Genomic DNA, 15,242 nt, shown 5'->3' with positions numbered 1-15,242 from the left:
AAACATGCGAAAGTATGAGCCTGATGAGGGCAAATCCCAGGCCTAACCCAGACCTAAGATGCGTTATCCTCTAAAATATTTATCCAGACCAGGTTTCATTGAATGTTTCAGTGAGGTACCACACTACTTCGTGATGCAAACCAGAAAAAACCCAGGATCTGTTCAACAAGTATGTGAAAAACGCTAAACTGTGAGCCTGATGAGGGCAAATCTTAGACCTAACCCAGACCTAAGATGCGTTATCCTCTATAATATTTATCCAGACCAGGTTGCATTGAATGTTTCGGTGTGGTCCCACATTACTACGTGATCCAAACCAGGAAAAACCCAGGATCCGTTCAACAAGTATGTGAAGAATGCGAAATTATGAGTCTGATGAGTGAAAATCCCAGACCTAACCTAGACCTAACATGCGTTATCCTCTAAAATATTGATCGAAACCTGGTTTAATCGACTGTTTCAGTGTGGTACCACATTACTATGTGATCCAAACCAGAAAATAACCCAGGATCTGTTCAACGAGTATGTGAAGTGTGCGAAAGTATGAGTCTGATGAGGTCAAATCCCAGACCAATCCCAGACATAACATGCGTTATCCTCTAAAATATTGATCGAAACCAGGTTTAATCGACTGTTTCAGTGTGGTACCACATTACTACGTGATCCAAACCAGAAAAAACCCAGGATCAGTTCAACAAGTATGTGAAGAATGCGAAAGTATGAGTCTGATGAGTGAGATTCCCAGGGCTAACATAGACCTAACATGCGTTATACTCTAAAATATTGATCGAAACCAGGTTTAATCGACTGTTTCAGTGTGGTACCACATTGCTACGTGATCCAAACCAGAAAAAACCCAGGATCAGTTCAGAAGTATGTGAAGAATGCGAAAGTATGAGTCTGATGAGTGAAAATCCCAGACCTAACCTAGACCTTACATGCGTTATCCTCTAAAATATTGAGCGAAACCAGGTTTAATGGTCTGTTTCAGCGTGGTAGCACATTACTACGTGGTACAATCCAGAAACAGCCCAGGGTCTAGCCTTGAAGTATGAGAAATATGCGAAAGTATGAGCCTGATGAGAGCAAATCCCAGACCTAACCTAGACCTAACATGCGTTATCCTCTAAAATATTGATCGAAACCTGGTTTAATCGACTGTTTCAGTGTGGTACCACATTACTACGTGATCCAAACCAGAAAAAACCCAGGATCTGTTCAACAAGTATGTGAAAAACGCTAAACTGTGAGCCTGATGAGGGCAAATCTTAGACCTAACCCAGACCTAAGATGCGTTATCCTCTAAAATATTTATCCAGACCAGGTTGCATTGAATGTTTCGGTGTGGTCCCACATTACTACGTGATCCAAACCAGGAAAAACCCAGGATCCGTTCAACAAGTATGTGAAGAATGCGAAATTATGAGTCTGATGAGTGAAAATCCCAGACCTAACCTAGACCTAACATGCGTTATCCTCTAAAATATTGATCGAAACCAGGTTTAATGGACTGTTTCAGCGTGGTAGCACATTACTACGTGGTACAATCCAGAAACAGCCCAGGGTCTAGCCTTGAAGTATGAGAAATATGCGAAAGTATGAGCCTGATGAGAGCAAATCCCAGACCTAACCTAGACCTAACATGCGTTATCCTCTAAAATATTGATCGAAACCTGGTTTAATCGACTGTTTCAGTGTGGTACCACATTACTATGTGATCCAAACCAGAAAATAACCCAGGATCTGTTCAACGAGTATGTGAAGTGTGCGAAAGTATGAGTCTGATGAGGTCAAATCCCAGACCAATCCCAGACATAACATGCGTTATCCTCTAAAATATTGATCGAAACCAGGTTTAATCGACTGTTTCAGTGTGGCACCACATTACTACGTGATCCAAACCAGAAAAAACCCAAGATCTAGCCATCAAGTACGAGAAATATGCGAAAGAATGAGCCTGATGAGAGCAAATCCCAGACCTAACCTAGACCTAACATGCGTTATCCTCTAAAATATTGATCGAAACCTGGTTTAATCGACTGTTTCAGTGTGGTACCACATTACTATGTGATCCAAACCAGAAAATAACCCAGGATCTGTTCAACGAGTATGTGAAGTGTGCGAAAGTATGAGTCTGATGAGGTCAAATCCCAGACCAATCCCAGACATAACATGCGTTATCCTCTAAAATATTGATCGAAACCAGGTTTAATCGACTGTTTCAGTGTGGTACCACATTACTACGTGATCCAAACCAGAAAAAACCCAGGATCTAGCCATCAAGTATGAGAAATATGCGAAAGAATGAGCCTGATGAGAGCAAATCCCAGACCTAACCTAGACCTTACATGCGTTATCCTCTAAAATATTGAGCGAAACCAGGTTTAATGGACTGTTTCAGTGTGGTACCACACTGCTTCGTGATCCAAACCAGAACAAACCCAGGATCTGTTCAACAAGTATGTGAAGAATGCGAAAGTATGAGTCTGATGAGTGAAAATCCCAGACCTAACCTAGACCTTACATGCGTTATCCTCTAAAATATTGAGCGAAACCAGGTTTAATTGACTGTTTCAGTGTGGTCCCACATTACAACATGATCCAAACCAGAAATAACCCAGGATCCGTTCAACAAGTATGTGAAGAATGCGAAAGTATGAGTCTGATGAGGGCAAATCCTAGACCTATCCCAGACCTAACTTGCGTTATCCTCTAAAATATTTATCAAGACCAGGTTTAATTGAATGTTTCAGTGTGGTACCACATTACTGCGTGATCCAAACTAGAAAAAACCCAGGATCCGTTCAACAAGTATGTGAAGAATGCGAAGGTATGAGTCTGATCAGTGAAAATCTCAGGCCTTACCTAGACCTAACTTGCGTCGTCCTCTAAAACATTGATGGAAACCAGGTTTCATTGACTGTTTCAGTGTGGTACTACATTACTACGTGATGCAATCCAGGAAAAGCCCAGGATCTAGCCATCAAGTATGAGAAATATGCGAAAGAATGAGCCTGATGAGAGCAAATCCCAGACCTAACCTAGACCTAACATGCGTTATCCTCTAAAATATTGATCGAAACCAGGTTTAATTGACTGTTTCAGCGTGGTACCACATTACTACGTGATACAATCCAGAAACAGCCCAGGATCTAGCCATGAAGTATGAGAAACATGCGAAAGTGTGAGCCTGATGAGGGCAAATCCCAGGCCTAACCCAGACCCAATATGCGTTATCCTCTAAAATATTTATCCAGACCAGGTTTCATTGAATGTTTCAGTGTGGTCCCACATTACTACGTGATCCAAACCAGAAAAAACCCAGGATCCGTTCAACAAGTATGTGAAGAATGCGATAGTATGAGTCTGATGAGTGAAAATCCCAGGCCTAACCTAGACCTAACATGCGTTATCCTCTAAAATATTGATCGAAACCCGGTTTAATCGACTGTTTCAGTGTGGTACCACATTACTATGTGATCCAAACCAGAAAATAACCCAGGATCTGTTCAAGGAGTATGTGAAGTGTGCGAAAGTATGAGTCTGATGAGGTCAAATCCCAGACCTATCCCAGACCTGACTTGCGTTATCCTCTAAAATATTGATCGAAACCAGGTTTAATCGACTGTTTCAGTGCGGTACCACATTACTACGTGATCCAAACCAGAAAAAACCCAGGATCAGTTCAACAAGTATGTGAAGAATGCGAAAGTATGAGTCTGATGAGTGAGAATCCCAGGGCTAACATAGACCTAACATGCGTTATACTCTAAAATATTGATCGAAACCAGGTTTAATCGACTGTTTCAGTGTGGTACCACATTGCTACGTGATCCAAACCAGAAAAAACCCAGGATCAGTTCAACAAGTATGTGAAGAATGCGAAAGTATGAGTCTGATGAGTGAAATTCCCAGGGCTAACCTAGACCTGACATGCGTTATCCTCTAAAATATTGATGGAAACCAGGTTTAATCGACTGTTTCAGTGTGGTACCACATTACTATGTGATCCAAACCAGAAAATAACCCAGGATCTGTTCAACGAGTATGTGAAGTGTGCGCAAGTATGAGTCTGATGAGGTCAAATCCCAGACCTATCCCAGACCTAACTTGCGTTATCCTCTAAAATATTGATCGAAACCAGGTTTAATCGACCGTTTCAGTGTGGTACCACATTACTACGTGATTCAAACCAGAAAAAACCCAGGATCAGTTCAACAAGTATGTGAAGAATGCGAATGTATGAGCCTGATGAGGGCAAATCCCAGACCTATCCCAGACCTAACTTGCGTTATCCTCTAAAATATTGATCGAAACCAGGTTTAATTGACCGTTTCAGTGTGGTGCCACATTACTACGTGATCCAAACCAGAAAAAACCCAGGATCTGTTCAACGAGTATGTGAAGTGTGCGAAAGAATGAGCCTGATGAGAGCAAATCCCAGACCTAACCTAGACCTTATATGCGTTATCCTCTAAAATATAGATGGAAACCAGGTTTCATTGACTGTTTCAGTGTGGTACCACATTGTTACGTGATCCAAACCGGAAAAAACCCAGGATCTGTTCAACAAGTATGTGAAAAACGCGAAACTGTGAGCCTGATGAGGGCAAATCTTAGACCTAACCCAGACCTAAGATGCGTTATCCTCTAAAATATTTATCCAGACCAGGTTTCATTGAATGTTTCAGTATGGTACCACTTTACTACGTGATCCAAACCAGAAATAGCCCAGGATCTAGCCATGAAGTATGAGAAATATGCGATAGTAAGAGCCTGATGAGGGCAAATCCTAGACCTATACCAGACCTTACTTGCGTTATCCTCTAAAATATTGATCGAAACCAGGTTTAATTGACTGTTTCAGCGTGGTACCACATTACTACGTGATACAATGCAGAAACAGCCCAGGATCTAGCCATGAAGTATGAGAAATATGCGAAAATATGAGCCTGATGAGGGCAAATCCTAGACGTAACCCAGACCTAACATGCGTTATCCCCTAAAATATTTATGAAGACCAGGTTTAATTGAATGTTTCAGTGTGGTGCCACATTACTACGTGATCCAAACCAGAAAAAACCCAGGATCCGTTCAACAAGTATGTGAAAAACGCGAAAGTATGAGCCTGATGAGGGCGAATCCCAGAACTATGCCAGACCTAACTTGCGTTGTCCTCTAAAATATTGATGGAAACCAGGCTTAATTGACTGTTTCAGTGTTGTACTTCATTACTACGTGATACAAACCAGAAAAAACCCAGGATCTGTTCAACAAATATGTGAAAAACGCGAAAGTATGAGCCTGATGAGGGCGAATCCCAGTCCTATGCCAGACCTAACTTGCGTTGTCCTCTAAGATATTGATGGAAACCAGGTTTAATTGACTATTTCAGTGTTGTACTTCATTACTACGTGATGCAGTCCAGAAAAAGCCCAGGATATAGCCATCAAGTATGAGAAATATGCGAAAGAATGAGTCTGATGAGGGCAAATCCCAGACCTATCCCAGACCTAACATGCGTCATCCTCTAAAATATTTATCAAGACCAGGTTTAATTGATTGTTTCAGTGTGGACCCACATTACTACGTGATCCAAACCAGAAAAAACCCAGGATCCGTTCAACAAGTATGTGAAGAATGCGAAAGTATGAGTCTGATGAGTGAAAATCCCAGGCCTAACCTAGACCTAACATGCGTTATCCTCAAAAATATTGATCGAAACCTGGTTAAATCGACTGTTTCAGTGTGGTACCACATTACTGTGTAATCCAAACCAGAAAATAACCCAGGATCTGTTCAACGAGTATGTGAAGTGTGCGAAAGTATGAGTCTGATGAGGGCAAATCGCAGACCTATCCCAGACCTAACTTGCGTTATCCTCTAAAATATTGATCGAAACCAGGTTTAATTGACCGTTTCAGTGTGGTACCACATTACTACGTGATTCAAACCAGAAAAAACCCAGGATCAGTTCAACAAGTATGTGAAGAATGCGAATGTATGAGCCTGATGAGGGCAAATCCCAGACCTATCCCAGACCTAACTTGCGTTATCCTCCAAAATATTGATCGAAACCAGGTTTAATTGACTGTTTTAGTGTGGTACCACATTACTACGTGATCCAAACCAGAAAAAACCCAGGATCTGTTCAACAAGTATGTGAAAAACGCGAAACTGTGAGCCTGATGAGGGCAAATCTTAGACCTAACCCAGACCAAAGATGAGTTATCCTCTAAAATATTTCTCCAGACCAGGTTTCATTGAATGATTCAGTGTGGTACCACTTTACTACGTGATCCAATCCAGAAATAGCCCAGGATCTAGCCATGAGGTATGAGAAATATGCGAAAGTATGAGCCTGATGAGGGCAAATCCTAGACCTAACCCAGACCTAACATGCGTTATCCTCTAAAATATTTATCAAGACCAGGTTTAAATGAATGTTTCAGTGTGGTACCACATTACTACGTGATGCAATCCAGAAAAAGCCTAGGATCTAGCCATCAAGTATAAGAAATATGCGAAAGAATGAGCCTGATGAGGGCAAATCCTAGACCTAACCCAGACCTAACATGCGTTATCCTCTAAAATATTGATCGCAACCAGGTTTAATGGACTGTTTCTGTGTGGTACCACACTACTACGTGATCCAAACCAGAAAAAAACCCAGGATCTGATCAACGAGTATGTGAAGTGTGCGAAAGTATGAGTCTGATGAGGGCAAATCACAGACCTATCCCAGACCTCACTTGCGATATCCTGTAAAATATTGATCGACACCAGGTTTAATTGACAGTTTTAGTGTGGTACCACTTTACTACGTGATCCAAAGCAGAAAAACCCTCGATCAGGTCAGCATGCATGTTAAAACTGCGAAAGTATGAGCCTGATGATGGCAAATCCCACACCTATCCCAGACCTAACATGCGTTATCCTCTAAAATATTTATCAAGACCAGGTTTAATTGAATGTTTCAGTGTGGTACCGCATTACTACGTGATGCAATCCAGAAAAAGCCTAGGATCTAGCCATCAAGTATAAGAAATATGCGAAAGAATGAGCCTGATGAGGGCAAATCCTAGACCTAACCCAGACCTAACTTGCGTTATCCTCTAAAATATTGATCGAAACCAGGTTTAATTGACTGTTTTAGTGTGGTACCACATTACTACGTGATCCAAACCAGAAAAAACCCAGGATCTGTTCAACAAGTATGTGAAAAACGCGAAACTGTGAGCCTGATGAGGGCAAATCTTAGACCTAACCCAGACCTAAGATGCGTTATCCTCTAAAATATTTATCCAGACCAGGTTTCATTGAATGTTTCAGTGTGGTACCACTTTACTACGTGCTCCAATCCAGAAATAGCCCTGGATCTAGCCATGACGTATGAGAAATATGCGATAGTAAGAGCCTGATGAGGGCAAATCCTAGACCTATCCCAGACCTAACTTGCGTTATCCTCTAAAATATTGATCGAAACCAGGTTTAATTGACTGTTTCAGCGTGGTACCACATTACTACGTGATCCAATTCAGAAATAGCCCAGGATCTAGCCTTGATGTATGAGAAATATGCGAAAGTATGAGCCTGATGAGGGCAAATCCTAGACGTAACCCAGACCTAACATGCGTCATCCTGTAAAATATTTATCAAGACAAGGTTTAATTGAATGTTTCAGTGTAGTACCACATTACTATGTGATCCAAACCAGAAAATAACGCAGGATCTGTTCAACGAGTATGTGAAGTGTGCGAAAGTATGAGCCTGATGAGGGCAAATCCCAGACCTATCCCAGACCTAACATGCGTTATCCTCTAAAATATTTATCAAGACCTCGTTTAATTGATTGTTTCAGTGTGGACCCACATTACTACGCGATCCAAACCAGAAAAAACCCAGGATCCGTTCAGCAAGTATGTGAAGAATGCGAAAGTATGAGTCTGATGAGTGAAAATCCCAGGCCTGACCTAGACCTAACATGCGTTATCGTCTAAAATATTGAGCGAAACCAGGGTTAATGGACTGTTTCAGTGTGGTACCACACTACTACGTGATCCAAACCAGAAAAAACCCAGGATCCGTTCAACAAGTATGTGAAGTGTGCGAAAGTATGCGCCTGATGAGAGCAAATCCCAGACCTAACCTAGACCTAACATGAATTATTCTCTAAAATATTGGTCGAAACCAGGTTTAATTGACTGTTTCAGTGTGGTCCCACATTACTACGTGATCCAAACCAGAAAAAACCCAGGATCCGTTCAACAAGTATGTGAAGAATGCGAAAGTATGAGTCCGATGAGTGAAAATCCCAGGCCTGACCTAGACCTAACATGCGTTATCCTCTAAAATATTGAGCGAAACCAGGTTTAATGGACTGTTTCAGTGTGGTACCACACTACTACGGGATCCCAACCAGAAAAAACCCAGGATCTGTTCAACAAGTATGTGAAAAACGCGAAAGTATGAGCCTGATGAGGGCAAATCCCAGACCTATCCCAGACCTAACTTGCGTTGTCCTCTAAAATATTGATGGAAACCAGGTTTAATTGACTGTTTCAGTGTTGCACTTCATTACTACGTGATGCAATCCAGAAAAAGCCCAGGATCTAGCCATCAAGTATGAGAAATATGCGAAGGAATGAGCCTGATGAGAGCAAATCCCAGACCTAACCTAGACCTAACATGAATTATTCTCTAAAATATTGGTCGAAACCAGGTTTAATTGACTGTTTCAGTTTGGTCCCACATTACTACGTGATCCAAACCAGAAAAAACCCAGGATCCGTTCAACAAGTATGTGAAAAACGCGAAACTGTGAGCCTGATGAGGGCAAATCTTAGACCTAACCCAGACCAAAGATGAGTTATCCTCTAAAATATTTCTCCAGACCAGGTTTCATTGAATGATTCAGTGTGGTACCACTTTACTACGTGATCCAATCCAGAAATAGCCCAGGATCTAGCCATGAGGTATGAGAAATATGCGAAAGAATGAGTCTGATGAGGGCAAATCCCAGACCTATCCCAGACCTAACATGCGTCATCCTCTAAAATATTTATCAAGACCAGGTTTAATTGATTGTTTCAGTGTGGACCCACATTACTACGTGATCCAAACCAGAAAAAACCCAGGATCCGTTCAACAAGTATGTGAAGAATGCGAAAGTATGAGTCTGATGAGTGAAAATCCCAGGCCTAACCTAGACCTAACATGCGTTATCCTCAAAAATATTGATCGAAACCTGGTTAAATCGACTGTTTCAGTGTGGTACCACATTACTGTGTAATCCAAACCAGAAAATAACCCAGGATCTGTTCAACGAGTATGTGAAGTGTGCGAAAGTATGAGTCTGATGAGGGCAAATCCCAGACCTATCCCAGACCTAACTTGCGTTATCCTCTAAAATATTGATCGAAACCAGGTTTAATTGACCGTTTCAGTGTGGTACCACATTACTACGTGATTCAAACCAGAAAAAACCCAGGATCAGTTCAACAAGTATGTGAAGAATGCGAATGTATGAGCCTGATGAGGGCAAATCCCAGACCTATCCCAGACCTAACTTGCGTTATCCTCCAAAATATTGATCGAAACCAGGTTTAATTGACTGTTTTAGTGTGGTACCACATTACTACGTGATCCAAACCAGAAAAAACCCAGGATCTGTTCAACAAGTATGTGAAAAACGCGAAACTGTGAGCCTGATGAGGGCAAATCTTAGACCTAACCCAGACCAAAGATGAGTTATCCTCTAAAATATTTCTCCAGACCAGGTTTCATTGAATGATTCAGTGTGGTACCACTTTACTACGTGATCCAATCCAGAAATAGCCCAGGATCTAGCCATGAGGTATGAGAAATATGCGAAAGTATGAGCCTGATGAGGGCAAATCCTAGACCTAACCCAGACCTAACATGCGTTATCCTCTAAAATATTTATCAAGACCAGGTTTAAATGAATGTTTCAGTGTGGTACCACATTACTACGTGATGCAATCCAGAAAAAGCCTAGGATCTAGCCATCAAGTATAAGAAATATGCGAAAGAATGAGCCTGATGAGGGCAAATCCTTGACCTAACCCAGACCTAACATGCGTTATCCTCTAAAATATTGATCGCAACCAGGTTTAATGGACTGTTTCTGTGTGGTACCACACTACTACGTGATCCAAACCAGAAAAAAACCCAGGATCTGATCAACGAGTATGTGAAGTGTGCGAAAGTATGAGTCTGATGAGGGCAAATCACAGACCTATCCCAGACCTCACTTGCGATATCCTGTAAAATATTGATCGACACCAGGTTTAATTGACAGTTTTAGTGTGGTACCACTTTACTACGTGATCCAAAGCAGAAAAACCCTCGATCAGGTCAGCATGCATGTTAAAACTGCGAAAGTATGAGCCTGATGATGGCAAATCCCACACCTATCCCAGACCTAACATGCGTTATCCTCTAAAATATTTATCAAGACCAGGTTTAATTGAATGTTTCAGTGTGGTACCGCATTACTACGTGATGCAATCCAGAAAAAGCCTAGGATCTAGCCATCAAGTATAAGAAATATGCGAAAGAATGAGCCTGATGAGGGCAAATCCTAGACCTAACCCAGACCTAACTTGCGTTATCCTCTAAAATATTGATCGAAACCAGGTTTAATTGAATGTTTCAGTGTAGTACCACATTACTATGTGATCCAAACCAGAAAATAACGCAGGATCTGTTCAACGAGTATGTGAAGTGTGCGAAAGTATGAGCCTGATGAGGGCAAATCCCAGACCTATCCCAGACCTAACATGCGTTATCCTCTAAAATATTTATCAAGACCTCGTTTAATTGATTGTTTCAGTGTGGACCCACATTACTACGCGATCCAAACCAGAAAAAACCCAGGATCCGTTCAGCAAGTATGTGAAGAATGCGAAAGTATGAGTCTGATGAGTGAAAATCCCAGGCCTGACCTAGACCTAACATGCGTTATCGTCTAAAATATTGAGCGAAACCAGGGTTAATGGACTGTTTCAGTGTGGTACCACACTACTACGTGATCCAAACCAGAAAAAACCCAGGATCCGTTCAACAAGTATGTGAAGTGTGCGAAAGTATGCGCCTGATGAGAGCAAATCCCAGACCTAACCTAGACCTAACATGAATTATTCTCTAAAATATTGGTCGAAACCAGGTTTAATTGACTGTTTCAGTGTGGTCCCACATTACTACGTGATCCAAACCAGAAAAAACCCAGGATCCGTTCAACAAGTATGTGAAGAATGCGAAAGTATGAGTCCGATGAGTGAAAATCCCAGGCCTGACCTAGACCTAACATGCGTTATCCTCTAAAATATTGAGCGAAACCAGGTTTAATGGACTGTTTCAGTGTGGTACCACACTACTACGGGATCCCAACCAGAAAAAACCCAGGATCTGTTCAACAAGTATGTGAAAAACGCGAAAGTATGAGCCTGATGAGGGCAAATCCCAGACCTATCCCAGACCTAACTTGCGTTGTCCTCTAAAATATTGATGGAAACCAGGTTTAATTGACTGTTTCAGTGTTGCACTTCATTACTACGTGATGCAATCCAGAAAAAGCCCAGGATCTAGCCATCAAGTATGAGAAATATGCGAAGGAATGAGCCTGATGAGAGCAAATCCCAGACCTAACCTAGACCTAACATGAATTATTCTCTAAAATATTGGTCGAAACCAGGTTTAATTGACTGTTTCAGTTTGGTCCCACATTACTACGTGATCCAAACCAGAAAAAACCCAGGATCCGTTCAACAAGTATGTGAAAAACGCGAAACTGTGAGCCTGATGAGGGCAAATCTTAGACCTAACCCAGACCAAAGATGAGTTATCCTCTAAAATATTTCTCCAGACCAGGTTTCATTGAATGATTCAGTGTGGTACCACTTTACTACGTGATCCAATCCAGAAATAGCCCAGGATCTAGCCATGAGGTATGAGAAATATGCGAAAGTATGAGCCTGATGAGGGCAAATCCTAGACCTAACCCAGACCTAACATGCGTTATCCTCTAAAATATTTATCAAGACCAGGTTTAATTGAATGTTTCAGTGTGGTACCGCATTACTACGTGATGCAATCCAGAAAAAGCCTAGGATCTAGCCATCAAGTATAAGAAATATGCGAAAGAATGAGCCTGATGAGGGCAAATCCTAGACCTAACCCAGACCTAACATGCGTTATCCTCTAAAATATTGATCGCAACCAGGTTTAATGGACTGTTTCTGTGTGGTACCACACTACTACGTGATCCAAACCAGAAAAAACCCAAGATCTGTTCAACAAGTATGTGAAAAACGCGAAAGTATGAGCCTGATGAGGGCAAATCCCAGACCTATCCCAGACCTAACTTGCGTTATCCTCCAAAATATTGATCGAAACCAGGTTTAATTGACTGTTTCAGTGTGGTCCCACATTACTACGTGATGCAAACCAGAAAAAACCCAGGATGCGTTCAACAAGTATGTGAAGAATGCGAAAGTATGAGTTTGATGAGTGAAAATCCCAGGCCTAACCTAGACCTAACATGCGTTATCCTCAAAAATATTGTTCGAAACCTGGTTTAATCGACTGTTTCAGTTTGGTACCACATTACTATGTGATCCAAACCAGAAAATAACCCAGGATCTGTTCAACGAGTATGTGAAGTGTGCGTAAGTATGAGTCTGATAAGGGCAAATCCCAGACCTATCCCAGACCTAACTTGCGTTATCCTCTAAAATATTTATCAAGACCAGGTTTAATTGAATGTTTCAGTGTGGTACCACATTACTACGTGATCCAAACCAGAAAAAACCCAGGATCCGTTCAACAAGTATGTGAAGAATGCGAAAGTATGAGTCTGATGAGTGAACATCCCAGGCCTGGCCTAGACCTAACTTGCGTTATCATCTAAAATATTGAGCGAAACCAGGTTTAGTCGACTGTTTCAGTGTGGTACCACATTACTATGTGATCCAATCCAGAAAAAGCCCAGGACCTAGCCATCAAGTATGAGAAATATGCGACAGAATGAGCCTGATGAGAGCAAATCCCAGACCTAACCTAGACCTAACATGAATTATTCTCTAAAATATTGGTCGAAACCAGGTTTAATTGACTGTTTCAGTGTGGTCCCACTTTACTACGTGATCCAAACCAGAAAAAACGCAGGATCCGTTCAACAAGTATGTGAAGAATGCGAAAGTATGAGTCTGATGAGTGATAATCCCAGGCCTAACCTAGACCAAACATGCGTTATCCTCAAAAGTATTGATCGAAACCTGGTTTAATCGACTGTTTCAGTTTGGTACCACATCACTATGTGATCCAAAGCAGAAAATAACCCAAGATCTGTTCAACGAGTATGTGAAGTGTGAGTAAGTATGAGTCTGATGAGGGCAAATCCCAGACCTATCCCAGACCTAACTTGCGTTATCCTCTAAAATACTTATCAAGACCAGGTTTAATTGAATGTTTCAGCGTGGTACCACATTACTACGTGATACAATCCAGAAATAGCCCAGGATCTAGCCATGAAGTATGAGAAATATGCGAAAGTATGAGCCTGATGAGGGCAAATCCTAGACCTAACCCAGACCTAACATGCGTTATCCTCTAAAATATTTATCAAGACCAGGTTTAAATGAATGTTTCAGTGTGGTACCACATTACTACGTGATGCAATCCACAAAAAGCCTAGGATCTAGCCATCAAGTATAAGAAATATGCGAAAGAATGAGCCTGATGAGGGCAAATCCTAGACCTAACCCAGACCTAACATGCGTTATCCTCTAAAATATTGATCGCAACCAGGTTTAATGGACTGTTTCTGTGTGGTACCACACTACTACGTGATCCAAACCAGAAAAAAACCCAGGATCTGATCAACGAGTATGTGAAGTGTGCGAAAGTATGAGTCTGATGAGGGCAAATCACAGACCTATCCCAGACCTCACTTGCGATATCCTGTAAAATATTGATCGAAACCAGGTTTAATTGACAGTTTTAGTGTGGTACCACTTTACTACGTGATCCAAAGCAGAAAAAACCCTCGATCAGGTCAGCATGCATGTTAAAACTGTGAAAGTAAGAGCCTGATGATGGCAAATCCCACACCTATCCCAGACCTAACATGCGTTATCCTCTAAAATATTTATCAAGACCAGGTTTAATTGAATGTTTCAGTGTGGTACCACATTACTACGTGATGCAATCCAGAAAAAGCCTAGGAACTAGCCATCAAGTATAAGAAATATGCGAAAGTATGAGCCTGATGAGGGCAAATCCTAGACCTAACCCAGACCTAACATGCGTCATCCTCTAAAATATTTATCAAGACCAGGTTTAATTGAATGTTTCAGTGTGGTACCACATTACTACGTGATGCAATCCAGAAAAAGCCTAGGATCTAGCCATCAAGTATAAGAAATATGCGAAAGAATAAGCCTGATGAGGGCAAATCCTAGACCTATCCCAGACCTAACATGCGTTATCCTCTAAAATATTGATCGCAACCAGGTTTAATGGACTGTTTCTGTGTGGTACCACACTACTACGTGATCCAAACCAGAAAAAACCCAGGATCTGTTCAACAAGTATGTGAAGAATGCGAAAGTATGAGTTTGATGAGTGAAAATCCCAGGCCTAACCTAGACCTAACATGCGTTATCCTCAAAAATATTGATCGAAACCTGGTTTAATCGACTGTTTCAGTGTGGTACCACATTACTATGTGATCCAAACCAGAAAATAACCCAGGATCTGTTCAACGAGTATGTGAAGAATGCGAAAGTATGGGACTGATGAGTGAAAATGCCAGACCTAACCTAGACCTAACATGCGTTATCCTCTAAAATATTGATGCAAACCAGGTTTAATGGACTGTTTCAGTGTGGAACCACACTACTGCGTGATCCAAACCAGAAAAAACCCAGGATCTGTTCAACAAGGATGTGAAAAACGCGAAAGTATGAGCCTGATGAGGGCAAATCCCTGACCTATCCCAGACCTAACTTGCGTTGTCCTCTAAGATATTGATGGAAACCAGGTTTAATTGACTGTTTCAGTGTTGTACTTCATTACTACGTGATGCAATCCAGAAAAAGCCCAGGATCTAGCCATCAAGTTTGAGAAATATGCGAAAGAATGAGCCTGATGAGAGCAAATCCCAGACCTAAACTAGACCTAACATGAATTATTCTCTTAAATATTGATCGAAACCAGGT

Source organism: Colletes latitarsis, unplaced genomic scaffold, assembly GCF_051014445.1.
Source record: "Colletes latitarsis isolate SP2378_abdomen unplaced genomic scaffold, iyColLati1 scaffold0007, whole genome shotgun sequence".
Classification (NCBI taxonomy): Eukaryota; Metazoa; Arthropoda; class Insecta; order Hymenoptera; family Colletidae; genus Colletes; species Colletes latitarsis.
Note: the sequence above shows the minus strand (reverse complement) of the source record.